This window comes from Euprymna scolopes, chromosome 32 (genome assembly GCF_053919585.1).
Source record: "Euprymna scolopes isolate OS-2025 chromosome 32, ASM5391958v1, whole genome shotgun sequence".
In the NCBI taxonomy this organism is placed as follows: domain Eukaryota; kingdom Metazoa; phylum Mollusca; class Cephalopoda; order Sepiida; family Sepiolidae; genus Euprymna; species Euprymna scolopes.
In genome coordinates this window covers 78,360,029-78,376,418 of record NC_136513.1, presented here as the reverse complement: position 1 = coordinate 78,376,418, position 16,390 = coordinate 78,360,029, and the positions used below count along the sequence as shown (strand labels likewise).

Here is a 16,390-nt window from a genome sequence, read left to right as displayed (position 1 = left end):
TTATGCCTCCGGGAACATTATTTAGAATTTCTACATTTACTGTTAAAGATTCTGTATTTTTTAGAGTCATGATGATTCAATTTTCTATTTCTTGAGGGCTGCAATCAAATATTTCTGAGATTAGAGAACCATTACATACCGAATAGTCAGGAGCATCTATGGCATCTACAGGAACGTCATTAAGACTGCTCGTTAGTGTACCATTACAAAGATGAAGGAGCTATCTAGAAAAATCCTGTTCATTTATGTTAGTTCTGACGTTTTGTGTTAGTTGTAATTGACTGAAATGATGCCACAATGGGCATCTTTTAAGACAGGTGTCTATAATAGATGTAGGTGATCCATGTGGCATTACTGGCAAAATTTGCCTGAAGTCACCTCCAAGTATGAGAAATTTTCCACCAAATTTTTATCGTTACCCATTATATCTTGTAAACATCTATCTATAGCAAGCAGTGCATGATTAGGTATCATAGAGGCTTCGTCTATGATGAATACCTTTACCTTTCTCAAAAAAGAAGCATGCTCTGATACAGGAGAAACGTTACAGACACCGGTTTCTGTCAGAGGTACAGGTAGTTTGAATATACTGTGGAGTGTTTTCCCTGAAGTTAGTAGCATTGCAGCAATACCGCAGTGGCGGTTACAGTACTGCTGGAGGTGAAGTAATCATATAACATGTTGAATAAAAAGGTTTTTCCTGATCCGGCTGGGGCATCTAAATAGAAGCAATTGTTGTATGGGGCTTCTTTTTCAGTTGCCATGACAGCCTTGATTATAGTATTAAAGACCTCTAATTGTTCATTGTTTAACAATTCAACATTAGGCCCGTTTGTATTTCGAGTCATATTATCTATTGGAGGATCACCTGTTGGTTCAGGTAAACCCATTGCATGGCAAGAAGAACCATGCTCATTAAATATTGTTTTTATCAAATGAATAACTTGGTGGATATGTATATACACTGGCCCCCGCCCTTTGTGGCCCGGGCGACAAGATCAAAGTGTAGTATCTGTTCCGGCAGATGCTGCAGGCTATGACTAGCTATGACTAGCAAAGACCAGATGTGGGGGCAACCCCACATGCCTGACCATTAACCAGCTCCCATTTCCCACCTCTCGGGAGCTGGTCCCCTTTTTCCCTTCCCCCTCCCTTCACTCCTCGCATTAAAAATCGGCCTTGTGCCTAATTTGCTCGGTGGGGGAGCAAATAAATACCATCTGTTCCAGCAGATACTGCACTTAAGATAATTTGTACCAGTCAATGGAGGGGAAACCCTCTATACTGGGACAATTATTATTTTTGGTAACCAGAGTGCCCCCTTTTTGCCTACTTTTAGGGGAGCTGGTTTTTACCTCACATTAAAGGCGGCCTTGTGCCTAATTTGCTCAGTGGGGGAGCAAATAAATACCATCTGTTCCGACAGATACTGCAAGCAAAGACCATATGTGGGGGTAACCCCACATATCTACCTTGGTCAATGTAGGGGCAACTCTTCATACCAACAGTTCCTATCCAACTCCCATTTCCCACCCATCGGGAGCTGGTCCCCATTTCCCTCCCCCTCCCTCTCTCTCCACATTAAAAAACGGCCTTGTGCCTAATTTGCTCAGTGGGGAAGCAAATAAATACAAACTGGGGGATATGTATAATATATCCACCAATCCACTACACTTTACCGTAAAATTCGGCTAAAACAATTGTTGACGAATTACCTCCTTTGAATCGATATCGTCTGCTTGTGACAATTGAAGCGAAAACCTTATTAGGTATTAAATGCTAAAAAATTTCAATTCAGCTGGCTAATTGGCTATAAAGTAAGTTATTCCGATCTTTGATCTAACAGTTTAATTTAAAAAAAAGAGCTTAACATTTTCTTGTATCTTTTTTTTATATTAAGAAAAATGTAAGCATCATGCTGAAATAATAAAAAATGCCATTTTTAATAAGGGGAGAGGGTTTGACTATTCTAAATCTTCACCTAAATAACCATTTAATGAAAAAAATGTTTAAAATGTTCTTGTATCTTTTTTTATAATTTTTGTTAAATAAGAAAAATCAATAAACTTTAATAACACTATTGTAAGAATAATGCTGAAAGCCATTCTTAATATGGGGAGGGGGGTTAACTATTCTGAAACTTTACCTAACAATGTAAAAAAAAAATAAGGGAAAAATATATGTATGAACAATAAATATTTCTTCAGTTAAATAAATTATACTGTAAATCTTTAAATAAGGAATAAGTATTTATTTAAACCATAATTATCGAAACAGTATTTTACTGCATAAAAAAAAAAACGGTTATGGGGAGAAGGGTTAACTATTTTGAACCTTCACCTAAATAGCGATTTAATGAAAAAAAAATTTAATGGTCTTGTATCTTTTTTTTTGTATAATTTGTTTTAAAATAATAATAAAAAAAAACTTTGATACCGCTATTGTAAGAATCATGCTGAAAGCCATTCTTAATATGGGGAGGGGGGTTAACTATTCTGAAACTTCACCTAACAATGTAATAAAAATAATGGAAAAAATATATGTATGAACAATAAATATTTCTTCAGTTAAATAAAATATACTGAAAATCTTTAAATAGGAAATAAATATTTCTTTAAATAAATTAAATTGTAAGTAATGAAACTAAGTGTTTTATTTCATATTAAAAAAATTGTCGTGTCCATTTTTATAGTATTTAAATATGTATGCTCTGTCGGTGGGCATTAGAAGATGATGAATGCCTGTAAAAGAAGCAAATAAAACAGACAAAACATAAATAATAACTATGTAAACAACGTGAAGATGTATAAATGTTACAAAATTACTCGATTCGGCATTAAATAACACACAAAAAAAAATTGATATGCCGTAAAACAAAAGCAAAACAGAACAAGACGTAAAATATGTTTTGACTATGTTACTCAGTGTATTTGCGAATGGTGACTTTGGTTATTTATTTAATAAAGTCATTCTTGACTTTTGTAACATTTATTTCGAAACATATTTTTTGTTGTGTAAATAAAAAGTAAATAAAAAAAACATAAAGTGGCAAAGTAAACAAAAAAAAAAAAACGAACTCGTAACGTTAAATGTAAAAAATATTATAAACGTTCCTACAATAATAAACAGAAGGCATCGTTAAAAATGTAAGTAAAATACTATTTAAACTGTGGAACGATACCTTCTATGCATAATTGCCTTTAAAATAATCCGGAACAATAAATAGACAGTTCATATATATATATATATATATATATATATATATATATATATATATATATATATATATATATATATATATATATATATATATATATATATATATATATATATAATTGCCTTTAAAATAATCCGGAACCATCAATAGACAGTTATTATTATTATTTTTTTTTTGTTCAGGAACTTTTGGGAAATAAAAGGGGTCACTGATTTTTAACTGATAAAGATTAAACAATAAAGGGAGATAATTCACATTAATTAATGTTTGCGATGATGATGACGCGTTTCATTAATTAATGTTTGCGATGATGATGACGTGACACCGTACGTACAAGCAAATTAATATATAGATTACTACATTAATAATACATTTTGGTGTAGACAGGAATTTTTGCAATCAAAATACAGTATATGGAGATACAGATTGTTATTTGTCATCCCGAATTGATTATGTAACAGTTTGTAAAACCAAGAATCTGCCTATTACGTAAGTGAAATGGTAACTTAAATAGTGTTTAAATGTGACGTTCTTATTTTTTGTTTATTTTTTAAACGAAAAGTTGTTTTATTTATTTATATTTTGGTATCCAGCATTCCGCAAGGGGGTGGCATTTCAGATTGGCAAATAGAATTGGTGAAAAGTACTTTTATAACTGACAGCAGAGGGAACCTTACACTGAATAAACAATAGTAGCGTCGCCATCATCATCATCATCATCATCATCATCATCATCATCAACAACAACAACAACAACAACAACAACTCCATGTTTTATCTCACGTGTGAATGACTGAAGCACGTGCTAGTGCGGGGCGGCGATGATGTTTTCTCAATCAAATTTATGTGTGTAACTTAGACTTTCTTCAACAAACTTTTCTTTTTTGTTGGAAAAACATGTTAGAAAAAAAAGTTGGATATCAATTTGCAAATGAAATAACCGGATGACCTAAATCAGAATTTCGTTTTCTTTTTTTATTATTGAAAAAAACAATGATGTTTTTTTTATTTGAATTTCATATTCAGTATACTATTTAGAATCCGTGCTTAAAACTGTCGACTCGTGCTTGTGAAGCGTACTTTTAAAACTGACAGTAAACGCGTTACAATCATACGAAAACCAAACGACCAGTTTTGGGGATGATACGCAATAAGTTTTCTTAAACTGACATTGTGATGCGTGTGATCAAATAATTGGACGTTATATTTATTTCTACTTTGTGCTTTCTTTTTTATTTATTTAAAAAATAATGAAATAAATAAAAACTGACTTGAAAGAGCAATTATCGAACGATCAAACATGGCGGCCACAAGAAAGACTTCCCTGATTGATGTGGACAGCGTTTTTACAAGTTTGAAGCCAAGAGGATTTTTTTCAAATTGCCCAGTTTTCAGTGTTGGCTTTAACATTCGTTGTCTATGCGGCAAGTTTGCTTAAAGTAATCTTCATAGGTTTGTGCAACATTTTTTTTATTTTTAAATATTTTTTTTCTCTCTCTCTCTCTCTCTCTCTCTCTCTCTCTCTCTCTCTCTCTCTCTGTCTCTCTCTCCCTGTTTGTCTGTCTGTCTGTCTGTCTGTCTGTCTCTCTCTCTCTCTCTCTCTCTCTCTCTCTCTCTCTATATATATATATATATATATATATATATATATATATATATATATATATTAAGTAATGTGATTTATAATTTAAAATTTGAACAATTAAATTTCAACCAAATTAAAAATCCGTTTCATAAGAAGGAACAACAACAAAATCAATTATCTTTACGATCGTTTCGGAAAACAATGCTTTTTATTGTGGTAAACATCCAGTTACGAACAATAATTACATATAGTTTTTTAATAAGCAAGGTCTCCTCGTCAGCAAATTTTGAAGGGTTTTTATTAAATCTAAAAGAACACCATAACTAAACCTAGCATTAAAAGTAAGGCAGATGTATCTTTTAATTTTTCGCCTTTTGAAATCAGGAACTATGGTTAAAATACTCATATATATGTTTGCTATAGTTTTTCGCCTCTTTAAATGATGAGTTTTAAAAGGGGGGGATGTCCGTGTAATAAGTTATTTCTGTTATCGTACTTTTGATTTAAAGACGCCATATATATATATATATATATATATATATATATATATATATATATATATATATATAATTACTTTCAAAAACAGACATTGTTAAACGTTTCACTAATTAATTGAACTTATTGTTTAAATTCCTTTGTGATTTTTAAAAAAATATTTAAATAATGAGTAAATAGATAAATAAATATTTTTTCTTTTCTCTTTTCCTTTGGAATCCTTTTAGATGACGCTTCAAAATTTGTGCATTCCTTTATCTTTTGACAGCTATCATCCTCAACTTTATATATGTTATTTTATCACGTTTCGGCAAACTCATCCTCTGGCCTCGGACACAATGGATAAAAAACTGACTTGAAAGAGCAATTATCGAACAATCAAATATGGCGGTCACAAAAAAGAATTCCCTGATCGATACAGACAGCGTTTTTACAAGTTCGAACCGAAGAAGATTTTACCAGAGTGCTCAGTTCTCAGTGTTGGCTTTAACATTCGTTGTCTATGCGGCAAGTTTGCTTAAAATCATCTTCATAGCTTTGTACAACATTTTGTTAATTTCTAAATATTTCTCTCTCTCTCTCTCTCTCTCTCTCTACACACACATATATATATATATATATATATATATATATATATATATATATATATATAATTACTTTTAAAAATAGACATTGTTAAACGTTTCACTAATTAATTGAACTTATTGTTTAAATTCCTTTGTGATTTTTTAAAAAATATTTAAATAATAATTAAACAAGTAAATTTTTTTTTTTTTTTACTTTTTTTTGGGGGGGAATCCTTTAAATCCCGTTGTGATTTAAAAAAAAATATTTAAATAATGAGTAAATGAATAAATAAATATTTTTTCTTTTCTTTTTTTCTTTTGGAATCCTTTTACATGAGGTTTCATAATTTGTCCATTCCTTTATCTTTTGACAACTATCATCCTCAACTTTATATATGTTATTTCATCACGTTTCGGCAAACTCATCCTCTGGCCTCTGACACAATGGATAGCGTCGTTGAGTCTCTACAGTTCCAGGTGAGCATTGTTTGAAGATAGCAGTTTCAACACTACCCAAGCAGGCCAGAGGATTAGTTGGCCAAATCTTGGTGAGACAAAAACTATGGAAAGCAGTAATTACAGTTACAAGACTCAGCATTCCTATCCTGTCGTGGTGAACCACCTGAAGAAGGCCAGAGGATGAGTTGGCCAAAACGCGGTGAAACAACAACAACTATGAAGATAAGGATAACTGTCCGCAAAAAGAATAAATTAACATTTTGTTTATTTGTTTTTAAATATTCTCCTCTCTCTCTCTCTCTCTCTCTCTCTCTCTCTCTCTCTCTCTGTCCCTTTCTCTCTTTCTCTCTCTAATATCTTCAATATATGCGCGTTTATTCGATGATAGTGAAGAGTGATTAAGTTGTATCCTAAAAATTAATAATTAAATAATTATAAATTGATTTGAATGAGTGTGAGTCATTTTCAAAAGATCAAATATGGCAGTCACAATGAAGACTTCCCTGATCGATGTGGACAACGTTTTTACAAGGCTCAATCCAAAGGGATTTTTTCAGATTGCTTAGTTCTGTGTTGGCATTAACATTCATTGTTTGCTTAAAATTATCTTCATAGGTTTGTGCAACATATATGTTTTTGAATATATTTATCCTCTCTCTCTCTCTCTCTATCTCTATCTCTCTCTCTCTCTCTCTCTCTCTCTCTATCTCTATCTCTATCTCTATCTCTGATCTTATATATATGCACGTTTATTCGATGACTGGGAAAAGCAATTTAATCTTATCCTGTGAGTCACAGTCCACGCTAGCCTTTTTTTTTTTTTTTTACACAGTGATCACCACTTATCAAGGCCCGGAAGCCACTCAGGGATAAGGGTTATTGCAAGTACATAAAGTTAGTGAGGAGATTTGCTGAAGTGTTTACTTAAGGGGGCGGTTCATTAGGAATTTGTTAACATTGGACTTGAAGACATCCAAATTGTAGTCCGGAGGGAAGCAGGCAGACAGAACAGAGTTCCACAGGCGTGCAGTTCTAAGAAAGAAGCTTTGTTCATGGAATCCGCGTTTTGATTTAGGCACAGATACAGAGTGAGGGAAATTTTTCACAGTGGATTCAGCTAGACGGGTGTTTCTCGTGAAAGATTGGCGAGGCGGGGGGACCAGAGATTGGAGTTCAGACGAGCATCTGCCATGGAAATAACGATAAAACAAGGACAGGCTCGCAACGTCTCTTCTGTGGGAGAGAGGTTGCAGGGTAGAGAAAAGGGCATCCCCCACTAAGCCACGAAGTCTATTTTGTACTCTGTCAAGGCAGGATAGGCTGTTTTTAGCAGCTCCTGCCCAGATATGGCAACAGTATTCCATCCTTGGACGTACTTGGCTTTTATATAGATAGAGAATTGCATCACTAGTGAGATATCTTCTGGAGCGGTAGAAGGATCCCACCATCATTCCAGCGACCTTGGCAACAGACTTGATGTACGTGTTCCATTTCAGATCAGGAGTAAAGGTTAAACCCAGAAGCTTGTCAAAACACGGAGCCTCACCCAGACGAGAGCCATCCATCACAATAGCCTGGCTGGATATCGGACTACATTATATTTGAATGTACTTTTTACCACCGGAATTGGGCTAATTAACAACATTGAATTAAGCATTTTATATAAATTTTCAATATTTAACATTGAGAGTAAAAAAGTATTTTTTTTTTTAAATTTTACTCCGAAATAATGAAAAATATTCACGAGTTTTTCACAAAATAATTCGTAATAATGTATACCTCTAGAAAAAAAAAAAATAGAAACAAAATATCCGAAACAAAATATCCGAAACAAAATATTTATTATAATTTTTTAAAAGAAAATAGTGTAATAATGAGTATATTTACTATAAAAATACAAGAAAAATAATTATTGTTACAAAAATAAAGTTTCTGCAATATTTTCATTATAAAATTAGCAAGGAGACCCGACGTTGCACGGGATTGAATGATTATAAACAAATGTTTCACACTCCCATAATTTTTGTCATCGATATCAATAAAATAGCCCATTTTTTCAATCCAATCGATTAACCAATTGGTAGCCCATCACGATGCACCTGGAAGAAGCTTCACATGCCTTGCGAAGTGACTAAGTTCACAATACATTGTAGTCTACATTGCACTGTAGAGAACCCACTGTTGATTTTATGAGATTATTTTCATATATAATGGCTCGCATTAAAGTTTAAAATGCAAAAGTCAAGTATCATGATTCAATTGTGCTCTAAACGAAAATATTCATTTCCAACGCCCCCCTATCATATCAAAGAACCTAAAAGATTTTAAATGCCTTGTATTACTGGTTGTACGGTGACAATGGCTTGAATTTAATTTTAAAATGAAAAAGTCAAGTGTCATTGTAAAATTGTGTTTTAAACAGAAACATTTATTTCGAACGCACCCCTGTCATATAAAAAAAATCCACTGTTGATTTTATATATTAGGCCTTTAAGCTTGTCTATATATATAAAAGCGAAAATGTATGCATGTATGTGTGTATGTTTGTATGTCTGCTAAAAACTTTTGACAGACAGAACAAAAATTCACAAACTTGGTCTCATATGAAAGCCTCACCCTCCGGACGACAAATATCGAAGAATTGGCCCAAAAGGACCATCAAAAGTAGGTCAGCTGATCGATTTTCTGCAGGGGGGGAGTGACCTTTTAATGTTAAACATTACATATTTTTAAATCGATTTATAAGTGCCCCCCAAAAAAACGGACCCCAACGATTTTACGTAAAGTGTACACGGAGCCCGTTTATTTTGGGTCACCTTGTATTTAAAAACCGTTGAGTCATGTCACGTGATCTTGACGTCAGCAAGCTGTAATGGCAGTCTGTATATAAAAACATTGTTGTTATCGGTAAAAAAATGTAACCCTCATACAAACTAGTAGGGTAATAAAACTTTGCAAATGCATTTGTGATTTAAAGTTGTGTAAGGCGTTTACTTTCGTCAATATCGCCTATTCCTTCTTTCATCGGATTATTTCTATTATCGATACTTATTGAAAACATTCCGACACAAACCTATCTAAGAACACTTCCATGCACATTGTTGTGTCTGCACAAATAATTAACAAGAACACGGAAAGTAAAAGGTATAACAATAATATATTAGGAAGAGAAGTTATATACATATTTATATACCTTTTGGCCAAGATCAAAGTGTAGTATCTGTTCTTCAGATGCGGCACTTCCATTTCTCGTTCTCTTTCAGTGGAGGAGAAATCCTTCACGACCGAGACAATTTCTATTTTTGTACCTTTTCTCCACGTTAAAAAAACGACCCTGGTGTCTAACTCTGTCCCGTGGGGAGGCATTGTAAATAGATACATATTTATATGTCTTCGGATATACTTCAGTTGGAGATATTCCGACTGGTGGCGTGTTGCATGTCTTACTGGACGCAACATAGGCGTCTTGCCTACTTGGCGGTCGTTGCAGAACTCCAACGGTATTAGTGATTGATACCTTTATATATCTCACTCACCCACCTATATTAATTAGTGGGCGTCTCCACAACATACATAAAGTATTTTTGTGTGAATTTCATAAAAATCGGCCCAGCCGTTTCCGAACCAATAAAGAGCGAACTCAAACACACAGTTCGTTTTATATATAATAATTAAAAAGTTCTGATAATAAATACCTTTATTATATATAAAAACATTGTATTAACCTATATTGTTGTAAAAAAAAAAAACAACAACAAAAAAACAAAATTCTTCGTAATATAGTTATAATAAAAATTAAAAAATATATAATATTGAAGATATATGTGCAATAAACAATATTTTAATATATATTAAAAAATTGGCCTTAATAACAAATATCTTCATTAGAAAATAAAAGTACTATCATTATCATGAAATAACTTGCCCGTAAAAACTGATTATCTTTATCATAAAATAAAACTGTAATAACCAATATTTTTATCATAAAAACATGTCTGTAATAACCAATATCGTTATCATAAAATAAAAACTATAATTAGCAATATTTTTATTACAAAAACATAAATCATATATCTATAAAAGTGTGTGTGTGTTTGTGTGTGTTTGTGTGTGTGTGTGTGTGTGTCTGTCTGTGTACATTTCCCTACACAATAACTCTGTCACTTTTCAGTCTACGGACTCGAAATTTGATATACACGATATGATGATTTGGGAAAGTCTTTGTAATCCGTTTTCGGTCAGAAATTTGGCTGTAAAGCGGTCAAAGTTTAATGATTTGACCTTCAAAAACTCTATCAAACTCCACCGACAATTTTGGGTATAAACACTTGAAATTTTAGATATAGGTTTCTTGGACATGGATCTAACAATAATCTGATTTGAGCCCAAAATAATAAATGTTAAGGGCTCATAATAGAGGTCAAACTTTTAAAATATTTGACCTCTTTTTACTCAGACAATTTCTGATATAAACATTTGAAATTTTACAAAAATGGTATTCAGAGATAAGGCAAGCTTTTTAATCGCTTTGGATCGCAAATTTCAGCTATAACTACATAAATGTATGTATGTATGTTTGCATGTCTGCCTAAAACTTTCGACAGAGGCGACGGATTTTCACGAGATCAGTATCGTTTTGTAGTTCGATCCTTCAGACGACAAATTCCGAAATATTAGCTAAAAACATTAATTTATTTACCCTCAACTAGGCACTTTTCTATAGGAAGGGGTCGCTATTTTCACCGATATTTTCGAAAGTCATCCTCTCCTTTCGATTGTCAGGCCTTAATTTAAACCTACGTCACTTCTGGTTTGGCGGCGGTCGTAAAAGCAAATATGTCAGGGGGTTTTCCTCGTTATTTTCCTCCTTCACGGTACGGGTTCGAGCCTGCCTTCCTACTACCACTTTTCTTCTTTTTTTTTTTGCTTAACACACCCCTCCAAACACCCGAACAATGCCGGGCTAAAATACCAGTCAAATTATAACGTTAGATTCGCGCCCGAGTAACCTATATCTAAAATTTTAAGTGTTTAGACCCAAAATTGGTGGAGGAGTTTGGTAGATTTTCAAAGGTCAACTCGTTGAACTTTGACTTCTTGACAGCCCAACTTCTTACCGAAACTCGATTAAAAAGATTTTCCCAAATCTCAATACTCGATATGTCAAATTTCGGGTCTGTAGACCGAATATTGACAGTGTTATTTGGGAGGGAAATAGACACACACACACACACACATTTTCACTTTTATAGATAGATAGATAGATAGATAGATAGATAGATAGATAGATAGATAGATTGTTAAGGTCTTTCCTTTCTTATTTCTCTTCATATTGTTTTGAAGCGGATGGATTGAAGAGAATCACCTTGATTCAAGAATGCCATGAAAATTGTCGGAGGAGTTTGATTGCAATGAATATAAAAATTGTTTTATTATATTTGAATGTTGACAGGCAGACAGACACACACACACACACAGATATTTTCACTTTTATAGATAGATAGATAGATAGATAGATAGATAGATATATAGATTTTTAAGGTCTTTCCTTTTTTATTATTCTTCATATTATTTTGAAGCAGGTGGATTGAAGAGAATTACCTTGATTCAAGAATGCTATTCTTTTGTTTTATTTGGAGTTGCCTCGAAGCAATGAATATAAAAATTGTATTGTTACATTTGAATTTTGTAGCCCCATTACATTTTTTCAGCACAGTAAAACAAGAAAGAGAAATTACTTAAGCGAAAGATATTAAAAGGTTTACAGATAAAGACGGTATAAAAGAGGAGGAAAAGAGAGAAACATAAAGATACGGTTTGACAGAGGGGGAGAGATAGAAATTTTAATATAAAAATATGACACATGATTTCACTTTTATTTAAATTCATATGAGCAACGTCAGGTACCTCTACTAGTATATCTATAAAAGTGAAAGTGTCTGTGTGTGTGTCTGTGTACACTTCTCTACACAATAACTCTGCCAATTTTCAGTCTACAGACTCGAAATTTGATATATAGGGTATTGAGATTTGGGAAAGTCTTTTTATCCGTTTTCAGCCAAAAATTTGGCAGTTAGGAGGTCAAATTCAACGATTTGACCTTTGAGAACTCTATCAAACTCCTCCGACAATTTTGGGTATAAACACTTGAAATTTTAGATATAGGTTTCTTGGACATGGATCTAACTTAATAACTTTATTTGAGCCCAAAACAATAAATGTTAAGGGCTCATAATAGGGGTTAAAGTTTTAAAAAATTGACCTCTGCGGTCTCTACCAAATTAAATTTTCTGGTCTAAACATTGTAAATTTTACATAACGAGTATTCAGAGATAGAGCAAGATTTTAATCGGTCGAAAATTTGAGCTACAAATATATAAATATATGTATGTATGTTTGCATGTCTGTCTAAAACTTTCAACAGAGGCGACAGATTTTCACAAGATTAGTATCGTTTTGAAGCTCGACCCTTCAGACGAAAAATACCGAAAAATTGGTTAAAAACATTAATTTCTTCACTCTCAACTGGGCACTTTTCTACAAGGCGGGGGCGCTTTGCGGTACGGGTTCGAGCCTACAGCCATTTTTTTTTTTTTTGCTTAACACACACCTCCAAACACCCGGGCAACGCCGGGCACCCATGCTAGTATCTTATAAAAATGAAAAAAAATGCTTTTCGTCAAAACGAATATCTATACTATAAAAATGAACACAAAATCTAATAACGAATGTCTTTATTAAATATTTAAAACTAATGGTTCAGCCTGGCTTTGCCAGGGCCCTATGTACTGTTAATAACTTTATATATATATATATATATATATATATATATATATATATATATATATATATATATATATATATATATATTAAGAATTTTGTACTCATGTACAGGTAATCTACATTTAAAATTTCTAGTGTTTGGACCAAACATTGGCGGAGGAGTTTGGTAAAGTTTTCAAAGCTCAAATCGTTAAACTTTGACCCTTTAACAACAAAATTTCTGGCCAAGAACCGTTTTAAAAGATTTTCCTAAATCTCGATAACCCTTTTGTTAAATCTCGAATCGGTAGCATAAAAATGTAAAGAGTAGTATGCTAAGGCGATGTGCACACACACACACACACGGACAATATTACTTTACGATATAATAGATAGATTAATTCACTATTAATCTTAAACCCAAAATTATTTGCCACTAATTTTACTATTATTCTGAAACCCAAACTTATTTACTATTAATTCACTAAAATTATTTGCTATTTATTTAATAATGCTCTCAACTCCAAACTATTAATTCACTATTAATCTCAAACCCCAAATTATTTGCTATTAATTGACTATTGTACTGAACTCCCCACTTATTAAATATTAATTCATTATTAATCTCAAACCCATAAAATATTTGCTATTAATTTACATTGTACTCAACTCCAAACTTATTTACGAATAATTCCCTATTAATCTGAAACCCAAAATTATTTGGTACAAATTTACGGTCGTTCTTACCTCCAAACTTATTTACTATTAATTCACCAAACCAAAAATTATTTGCTATTAATTTAATCTCAACACCAAGATTTGCCCTACGTGTGAATATACTTTATGTAAGATTTCAAATGTTTATACCAAAATTTGTCTGATTAATTTCGTAGAGACCGCAGAAGTCAATTTATTTTACATTTAACACATATTTTGACCTATTAACATTTATCAAAACACAAAGATTTACCCATATCCAAGTTACCTACATTTTTAAATTTCAAGTCTTTAGTCCCAAAATTGGCAGAGGAATTTCGTAGAATCTGCAAAGATCAACTCTTTCAACTTTGATCTTTGGCAGCCAAATTGTTGCCCCAAAACTGATTAAAATGCTTGCCAAATGTCTGAATACTTGTTATGCATATATTTCAAATGTTTACACACAAAATTGGCTGAGTAAGTTGCTAAAAACCCCTAATGTCAAATCTTTTGAACTTTGACCACTTAGCAGCTCAAATTTTCGACCCAAACCGATTAAAAAGCTTGCCCCATCTTTGAATGCCCTTTATGTAAAATTTCAAATGCTTAGACCAGAAATTGGCTGAGTAATTTGGTAGAGACCGCAGAGATTAATTTTTTAAAACTTTGATCCTAGTTTTGAACCCTTAACATTTATTTTTGGGAGCTCTAATCAAATTAAAAGTTTGATCCATGTCAAAGTAACCTACATTAAAAATTTCAAGTGTTTAGACCCAAAATTGGCGGAAGAGTTTGGTAGAATTTTCAAGGTAAAATCATCGAACTTTGACCCCTTGACAGGCAAATTTCTGTCTCAAAAAGGACTAAAACGATTTTTCCAAAACTCAATACCCCTTATGTCAAATCTTGAGTCTCTAGACCTAAAATTGACAGAGTAATTTGATAGGGAAATGTACACAGATAGACACACAGACGCATAGACTGACAGACAGACATTTTCACTTTTATAGATATATAGATTTACTCGTTATAAGGAATGTTCATTATAGAAAAAATTCTTCATAGTAACGGAGATATCTTTTATAAAAAAGGAGACATATTCGAAATAAGGAATGTATTTTGAAAAAAAAAATTAAATAAAATATTATTAACAATGTTAGTTTTGTCAGAGTTAAAGTCCTAATTTAAATCTCGTAAATTTAATTTAAAATTGCATAACTCTTAAAAATATACAATATATTTGACAATTTTATCAGGAAAAAGAAAATCACTTGGTATCTATAAAATTAAATTGATTGGAAAAAAAAATTAATAGGCAAGGAAATTTAAGGAGTTTTACTCCAAATAATCGACATTAGCGTGTAATGCAGCCTCAATCCTGGAGCAAGCTGATTTTCCACTTTCTCTTGGAAAATCTCCAAAAAAAACATTTTATATCTGTCTATCTTTTGTTGTTGGGCAGATGCCCGAATTGTCATTATATTACGCCTTACACGTGTTTCGTTGAATAGCAAATGATCAGTAAACAACTATTCCGAGACGAACGGATATTTCACAAAAACTGCTAGATAGTTTAATATAGGGAATGGAAAAAAATATTTGGAGATAAAAGAAAATGGAGATATGTAAAGTCTGCAAGATGATAAATTTATCTACAGTTACTTAATCTAGTGTTCAGTTGCACTAACCTCACAAAATAATATGCACACACACACACACACACACACACACACACACATATATATATATATATATATATATATATATATATATATATATATATATATATATGTATATATATACAAGAATAAAAAAGCATTGGAAATGCAAAAGGATATAGGGATGGTATGCCAAAAAGTATACAAACAAGATAGCTATGAATGGCTAGGCACATGGAAATAGAATTGCATCCAAAGTATAGCCCTATAGCTTTTCTCCAATCTTCATTCCGTGCCATCATTACGGTTGTAAAAAACTATAGGGCTATACTTTGGGTGCAATTCTATTTCCATGTGCCTTGCCATTCATAGCTATCTTGTTTGTATACTTTTTGGCATACCATCCCTATATCCTTTTGCATTTCCAATGCTTTTTTATTCTTGTTAATTAGTATTTTTACTTACAGTCTTATTTTTAAACTTACATTCATGATAGTATTGTCTTTTTTAGGAGGCGGCTCATTGCCGCCTCCATTAGTAGCAGGTCGCTTCCTGCTGGGTTTTAGGTCTTTGGGTTTTGGGCCTTAGGAGTTGCCTCTTGGTCCTCCATCGGTTCTATATTACATAGAGAGTGCTACCGCCTCTCTGATAAAACAGTTAGAGTATTATAAAGTTCTAAAATGTTCATACCTTCACTATTAAATTTTTCTTGGTTCATTCTTTGGCGTTTTGGCAAAGATTTGGCAGTTTTTGATATTTATATTTATAATAGTTTGTGCATGAGGCAGCTTTTTCCCCCTTGGGATCCCTGTTATACCGTGCTTTTGAGTCAGCACGTGAGGCAGCCTTCTTTTTTTCTGGTTCTTTGTTATAAAGAGCACGTAAGGCAGTTTTTTCCCCTCGGGATCCCTGTTATACCGTGCTTTTGAGTCAGCACGTGAGGCAGCCT

General features: G+C 32.7%; 1 protein-coding gene across 1 annotated transcript in view; it reads left to right on the top strand.

The window, feature by feature from the left end:
• Positions 1-4,513: 4,513 nt before the first annotated feature.
• Positions 4,514-16,390, top strand: part of LOC145256119 (solute carrier family 22 member 21-like) — an 81,672-nt gene continuing 69,795 nt past the window's right edge. Inside the window, exon 1 of the mRNA XM_080114705.1 lies at positions 4,514-4,669. The gene's annotated coding sequence lies outside the window, so the exon portion shown is untranslated. The remainder of the gene's footprint in view (positions 4,670-16,390) is intronic.